The 8,110-nt window shown below is 40.6% G+C and overlaps 1 long non-coding RNA gene across 1 annotated transcript; it reads left to right on the top strand.

The window, feature by feature from the left end:
- The first annotated feature begins 2,646 nt into the window (after positions 1 to 2,646).
- On the top strand, positions 2,647 to 6,658 carry LOC127533973 (uncharacterized). The gene is made up of 2 exons (XR_007941871.1): positions 2,647 to 2,822; positions 6,301 to 6,658. It is a non-coding gene; the product is annotated as an uncharacterized LOC127533973 (long non-coding RNA).
- Positions 6,659 to 8,110: the final 1,452 nt, after the last annotated feature.

The raw sequence follows: 8,110 nt of genomic DNA, 5'->3' as shown, positions 1-8,110 counted from the left end.
AGGGCAAAGGCAGGAGACTTCATGGACAGGTCACAACCACTTCACAGGGCCAACACATGAAACAAAACTGAGAGAGCATGTCGATACGAACACATTGTTTTCAACTGCAGTTAAGCTGAGCATTAACTTGACTTTGGACTTGACAGTCGATCAACAATCAACACTAGTAGATGGTATGACAACTCAAAGGATCACAGACGGTGAAAACTTTACATTGGACTTCAAACACTGCGGATTCAACATCTCTCAACTCTTTCTCCACGCTGTAGGATCTTGATTTCCAAATGACATGCAAAATTGACTTTCATCTGAAAGGAGGACTTTGGACCATCGAGCAACAGTCCACTTCTTTTAATCCTCAGACCAGCTTGACATTGTATCTGGTTCAAGAGTGGCTTGATATGTCTCTTTATATAATGACATCAGTCTCAGTGCATTGCTTGTGAAACAATCAAGTTCTTAAATCAACTTTTCTTGACAGTCCTCTACAAGCTGTGGATCATGCCTCTTGTTTGCATACCTTTTCCTACCACACTTTTCCATTTCAGTCAATTCTAAATGAATATGCTTGGACACAGCAGGCTGCAGCCTTTTCAGAAATGACGTTCTGTGGCTCCTTGTGCAGGGTGCCAGTGGTGGTTTTCTAGACAACCTTCAAGTCAGCTGTGTTCTCCATGACATATACTGAACAAAACTGAGAGATACATGGTATTAAAAAATTTTTTATACAATTTAAAATCATTTTTTTTGGTTTGTGTTTTTTTAAACATTTTTTGTTGTTATCAAATCAAAAGTTGCTTGAAACATTTGACCTATTACTTACTGCAGTAAGTCATAAATATAAGAAATTTTCACGTTCCTAAAAAACTAATGGAAAATACAACAACAAAAACATCACAGCCGTAATGTATCAGTTTTTATAGAAAAAGGGCAGTTTCAGTCTACTTCTAGACTATACATTTTTTGATAGTGCATATGTAAAGAAATAGAAAATCCAAATTATGCAAGCACATTTTCTGACACAGCCATTAGGTCAGTGGGGATTTTCCCTCTTTTACCACGAAGTAAAGCAAGTTATAACAAGGGTGAGTTGTTTCTTTTAGTAATTCCTAACTAAAGATAAGCTAAATGCTAAATATAGTATCCACACAGTCCCTCATGACCTTGTTTCAGTCTGTTTGTTGTTTTTCAATGTCAAGCCTACTTTTATTCTTGACTAATAATAGTCATAGGCACCTGTTTCTTGGCCAAAAATAAAATGCAACAATTCTATGCATGTAGAATTGTAAAACTGAGCAAACAGCAATCAAAACTACAATATTCTAATTCTCAGTTTGCCTAACAGCATTGAAAACAGCTACAGGTGTGGGCAATAAAGGCTTGACTTAGATCCAAGTTGTGGTGCACCAGCAGCATTTTAGTATTAAATTAACTGAAACATTCTGTTTGTGATAATATGATTTAATGTCGCTATAATGATTGTCAGTTGCAACAAGCCTGATTTAACCCTCTTTGAACAGTAGTTAGGTCAGTTTTCTGGCTGACAAGTCACACACACACACACACACACACACACACACACACACACACACACACACACACACACACACACACACACACACACACACACACACACATGTTTGTACTTCTATCTTAGTGAGGACATCCATAGGCGTAATGCATTTCCTAGAGCCTTACCCTAACCTTAACTATCACAACTGATTGCCTAAACTTAATCCTTACCCTTACCCTAACCAAACCTCAATTCATACCTGTTCTCTAAAAACAAGTCTTCACCCTCAAACATGGCAGTTTCAAAGTGAGGACCGGCCAAAATGTCCTCACTTTGTAAAAATGTCCTCACTTTGATGGTTAAATGCAGAAAATGGTACTCACCATGTAAGTACATGCAAGTACAAGAACACACACACACACACACACACACACACACACACACACACACACACACACACACACACACACACACACACACACACACACTAGCCCGACATACCTGTCTAGCAGGTGCATTTGGCCACGAGTCAAAATGTGTGCGCAACACGTAGCTTACTGGAAACCTCATGATCAGTGCCAGAAAAAATACAGGAAAGGGAGGGGTGGATTTTTTGCACATTGTCACTGGATAAACAGACAGATAGTCAATGTGCCCTTCCCAGAGTTAATTATTAAACTAACCTCTTTACACTTTTGTTTTGCGTACTATGCAGTCATCCACCTCACTCTGTTGCATGAAACCACACATATACACATGATTGAAACATGCATTTAGAAAAAGATACATTTACATAATTTACATAGACCACTTAATTTTATTCTGAATTATTACCAAAATGCTGACAATTCAATTTAATTCAAATTTATTTATATAGTGCAGATTCACAACATATGTCATCTCATAGCGTTTAGCAAAGTAAGGTACAGACCTTATAAATATAAATAGGGAACAGAAAAACCCAGTAATTTAAAGATGTCTTTTCCATTTCCTATGAGGAATGGTTGGAAGGAATAAAAAACACTCTAGAATAGGTAAGGGAGAATAAACAGATAGGCTCAGTGAAGGCCAATTGACCCATTGGTTGATAGTTGGGATGAGGGGGGATAGCAGGACAGTGGGACAGCGGGTGATGAGGCCAACTGCTGCAGATCCGAAACATGTAGCTCCAGATCCAGAAACATCCATGGCGAGAACAACCACAGGACACAGGACTTCAGGGGAAACACAGAGTTAATGGCATGTAATGGTGATATATATAACAGCACTCAGAGAGAAGAGCCCAGTGCATCATGGGAATCTCCTGGCAGTAAGTTTTAGCAAATATTCATTTCAATTCAATTTGATTTTATTCATATAGTGCCAATTACAGGTCAAATTGTCTCAAGATGCTTTTCAGAACCCATATGCTGAACCCCCAGAGCAAACCCTAAGGTGACAGAGGCAAGAAAAACTCAGTTTTAACAGGAAGAAACCTTGAGCAGAACCCGGCTCTTTGTATGGGGGGACCCATCTGCCTGTTGGCCAGCAGGCTTAGAGGGACAGAAGAGGTAGAGGGGGGAAGGGAGGGGGATGGGGAGATGGAGGGGGAGCGGGAGGGATGGGAGAAGAGGGGAATGGTGAACAAGGAACATATAACACACAATTGGATATATGCCTGGTAAGATAGATGAGACATACAAAGTACAAACTAATATTGAAACTGATTCATAAGTTTACTGTTATGGCGTAAGGCTCTGGCATTAAATATACTACATATATAGCTGGTAAGTAAGACTCAAACAGTATGTAGTTGAGCATATCAAGTATATTAAGGAGCAGACTGGTGGAAATGGGCAGCTGGAAGCAGTGGGTTGGAGGAAGGTCAGCACCAGCATCCCACAGTGGACATGATGGAGACTAGGCCAGTTGGTGGGACAGCAACCACAGATTTTATTTATTTATTTATTAGTTTATTTGATAGGGACAAGTGTGTACAATAAACAAGTAGCACACCAAAAAAAAAAAAAATAAATAAAAATATATATATATATATATATATATATATATAGCCAAGGCTAATTTGCAATGTCGGTCCCTAGATGGGCTTTTACAGTACAAAATTACATTACATTACAATCTGACATAACACAAACACTGTACAACAGTACTAAAAATGGGTACAGACTTGATCCCTTTTTAAAACAGACTTCAGTTTATTTTTAAAAGCTCCTAGATCCAGGTCTCTTTTTAGCTCAGGTGGTAGCGAGTTCCACAGTGTGGCAGTCTTTATTGAAAAGGCTGACTTCCCCAATGCTGTTTATAAGGCACTTTTATGTTCCAATTGGCGGCTCCTCGTGTAACGGAGCCCGGTACTCTGAGTGGGACTGCAAGCTGTCCAAGGACCTCAGGGGTTGATTATGCAAACATTTATACAATAATTTTAGGTTGCAAAACTTAATAAAATTTTCAAAGTTTAGAAAATTTAACTTCTGCAATACTTCACAATGGTGGGTTCTTATTGGTTTTTTAGCAAGTGTTTTTAAAGCTCTGTAGTAAATCATTCTCACCGGATTCATTGCTGTATTAGTTGCCTGTGACCATGAGGTTATGCAGTAACTAAGGTGGGAAAAGACCATTGCGTGCATAAATACATTTGCTGCTTGGAACAGTCCCTTATGAGTCAAAAGGTATACAGGTTTGCCTTAGCTATTTTGTAATCTTTTTAATGTGACTTTTAAATGTTAAATGAGAGTCCAAAATCAGGCCCAAATACTTGGCCTCCTTAACTTGTTCAATGTTTTGACCGTTAATTGTCAGATGCAGTTCCTCAGATGGAAAACATCTGGAGGAAAAACAAACTGATACTGTTTTACTCACATTTAAGGTGAGACCTGAATTTTGGAACCACACTGATACAGCGTCTAGATGGTGCTGCAGCTGAGCAGTAATGGCTTTGATGTTTTTTCCACTTACATAAACAACCGCATCATCTGCGTACAATTGGAAACCAGCACCGGCAAGTCATTTATTTACAGTGAAAAGAGGAGTGGGCCAAGTATTGATCCCTGTGGGACTCCTGCTTTTAGTGTTAAAAAGGATGACTTTTCATTATTTATTATTACACATTGTTGTCTTTGTTCCAGGTATGTTTTGAACCACTGTAATGTTAACTTGTCAAGATTTGAAGCATCCAGCTCTGAGACAAGGGACACTCGGAGAAAGGACACAGGGAGAAACAGAGTGAATAGAAATATAAATAAGAAAAGCTTTAAGCCCATTCACAAAAGTAAAGAGGGTCTGTGACTCCCAAACCAAACTGGGAGCAGATTCCATGAAAGAGGAGCTGATAAGTGAAGGCTCTGCCTCCCAATCTGCTCCTAGAAACTGTGTGAATCCAAAAGTAAACCTGCAGTCTTAGAGGGAATGCCTCTGTTAGGATGATATCGTACAATAAAGTCTTTCAGATAAGATGTAGCTTGGTCATTAAAAGTTTTATATGTGAGAGGCGGTCTGGCATTTTCTGGAACCACACTTCTGTACAGAAGATTTTCCAGCTGGTGGCTCTTTGAAATGCTGGGGGGCAGGTTCAGGTTGGTGGTGGTAGTTTGGACCAGGTGCTAACCGGCTGACAGCAAGCTAGCTCACAAGCAGGCAGGGGACTAACAGGCTGGTGGCTGCTTGACTGACTAACTGCTCGAGGGGCTGTGAGGTGAGAAAGGGGCATATTTAAAAAAAATACAAAATGAAGACTGGTAAGTGATGAATGAGACAGAGTTTTTGCACAGCCTGCCTGCACATCAAAGAAACCACAGCATGTTATATTCTTGGTTTCAATTCATCTTCCATTCTCCGTACAAACAGATTTGGGACTCCAAATAATCATAGGACCTTCAAAAAATGTATTCTAGGGTAAAAGAATCTAAATCTGTGTCCACTGGGTTCTTTTGTGGCCAGACCATACTATCATGGGGGTTTCTGAGAAGCCAAATGCAGACACAGTGAACAGGCAACAAAGACAGCGTAGTTACAAGGCAGGGGATCATAATAATGGGACTGTTTGGACCACAAGTTGTCTTGACCATGTCTACATGCCGAAATGCATTGCTGGCATGTCATTAGCTGATTAGCTATTTGTGTTAACAAGCAATTGAGCAGTTGTACCTAATAAAGTGGCCAATGAGTGTATATAAATTTATGAATAAAAACTCAGCAAGTTCTTTTTCTTTTTTTGAAATCAAATATTCACATTGATTAAAAAAAAACAAAAAACTTCTGACCCTACAAACACATGGGTACAACAGTGCTGTTGTACCCATCAGCTCACACGCTTCGTCAACACATGCCATGTTCCAATAATGTAACCACTTTTGAAAACAAAACCATGTAATTGATTAAACAAGTGTTGCAAATTCTAATGATTTATCCCTTTATTAGCATATTTCAAAAGGGTTTACACCCTTAGTGTCAGGGCCTCCTCCCCCCCCTGTCCAGCCTGATGTCCAACTCCCTTTTCCCTATCTCTCTCCCTCTCTCTCTCTCTCTCTCTCTCTCTCTCTCTGCTCTGCTGTGCCAGGTGGAGCCCAGCCTCACGCCTGGCTCCACTTGGCAATCAGCTTCCCCACAGAGTCCGGGCAGCTGCGGCTCATCCGAGTGATTACATCCCCAGCAATAAAAGACAAGTTCCTGCATCCAATCTCCGTCAGATCGTAAACTCTGCCCATGCAGTCAGTTTCCCTCTCGCCGCCTAAACCTGTTTTGATAACCAGTTTCTGATATTAACGTTTACCTGTCCTCTCTTCGCCTAGAGCGACCCAGCTGCCCGGATCTCCTCCCGTCCTGCCTTCCCCCTTGTGCTCCTCTCCGGATTCCCCTCTTGGTTTCCCTCCTGGACCCCCGGATCCTCCTGCCGCCTCACCGCCCCGGACCACCAGCGCCTGGCTTCCCTCCTCTGGCATCCCAGCCTTCTGCCTGCCTGCCGCTGCGAGCGTCCACGCTCTCACTACCGCCACACTCAGTTCCGCCCAGATCTCTCGCTGACTGCTGATCCCTGGCTCCGTCACTCCGTCCCCAGACTCCTCTCCTCCATACCATCCCGGATCCCTCTCCTGGCTCCCCACCCCTCCGCAACTCCCCCACTCTTCCCATAATAAAACCTTCATTCAGCCTGTTTCTGCCTCGGTAGTGTGGTCTCTGCTCGGGTTCCCCATCTGGATTCATGACACTTAGTTTGCAAGTCAAATTTAAATCTTTATTTGAATTTATTGACAGGCACTGAAAAACCATTAAATGTTATACAGTAAACATGATTTGTCTTCGAAAAATTAATTTTTCATCCATAAGTATAATACATACATATATTCTATGTGTCTTAGACGACATTTAACTTACAGTGTACAAATTGATGTGAGATTAAAATAAGCACATTTATCTGTTTTATTGCTTATGGTGAAAAGGGCTCTTAAACACTATGAGGCTAATGATGAAGAGAATAATTCCCTATATTGCTTGTTATTGTCATATTTGTTGTGTAGTGTTGAACCTGACTGCATATACAGTCATGAACAAAAGTTTACATACGCTAGTACAGACCATGTATATCATGGCAGTCTTCAGTTGAAAACTGTGTTAATCAAATTTTCTTCGTTGCATGGCCTCTTAACTTCTCCTGAGTGATTATGATACAGCTGCTGACTCCTCTGAATTAATTTAAATAGGGCACTATTGAGACACTCAGTAGGCTCAGCCACAAACACAACAGTCAAAAAGTGAGGGGCTCAGGAAAGATCAGAAAAAGTAAATCACTGACTTGAAAAAGTCAGAAAAGTCACTTGAAGCCATTTCAAAGCAACTACAGTTCCCAGAGTCATCTGTGCAAGCAACTGTTTGTAAGTATAAAGTGCATGGTAGAGCTGTGTCACTGCCAGAGTCAGAAAGAAAACACATCTACCATCTGTTGCTGAGAAACTTTTGGAAAAGTGGTCAAGAGACAACCCAGAATCACCAAAAAGCAAGTTATCAATGAATAAGAAGCTACTGGAACACAAGTGTCAGTGTCCACAGTCACATGTGTTTTAAATAATGATGGACAAAGAGGCTGCCATGCAAGATGGAAGGCTGTTTTCAAAAAGTGGCACCTTAAGGCTTAGCTGAAGTTTGCTGCTGATCACATGGACAAAGAGAAAGGTCTTCAAGGACGAACGTTCTGTGGTAAGATGCAACAAAAACTGAGTTTTTGGTCAGAATGACCAGAAATATGTTTGGAGGATATAAAGTGAGACCTTTAACTTTAAAAACACCGAACTTATCATAGAGAATAGTCATAGCAGTATTATGTTCTGTGGTTGTTAGTACAGCTGGTGTTCAGCACAAAGTAAATGGACTAATAAAGAAGGGGGTTGTCTCCACATTTTTCAAGAAAAACTAAAATCACTTGCCAAAAGATTAGGTCTTGAACCTAATTGGGTTTTCCAACAAGACAATGACCCCATGCACTCATTAGAAGTGGTAAACAATGTAACTTAAACCTCTTGAAAAATCTGTGGGCTGTGCTGAAGAAACAAATATGTGTCACATGGCCAACAAATTCAGTTTAACAGCACCAATTCTATCAAGACG

Source organism: Acanthochromis polyacanthus, chromosome 5 (genome assembly GCF_021347895.1).
Source record: "Acanthochromis polyacanthus isolate Apoly-LR-REF ecotype Palm Island chromosome 5, KAUST_Apoly_ChrSc, whole genome shotgun sequence".
Classification (NCBI taxonomy): Eukaryota; Metazoa; Chordata; class Actinopteri; family Pomacentridae; genus Acanthochromis; species Acanthochromis polyacanthus.
The sequence above is the reverse complement of the archived record's forward strand: the minus strand, read 5'-3'. Positions and strand labels throughout refer to the sequence as shown.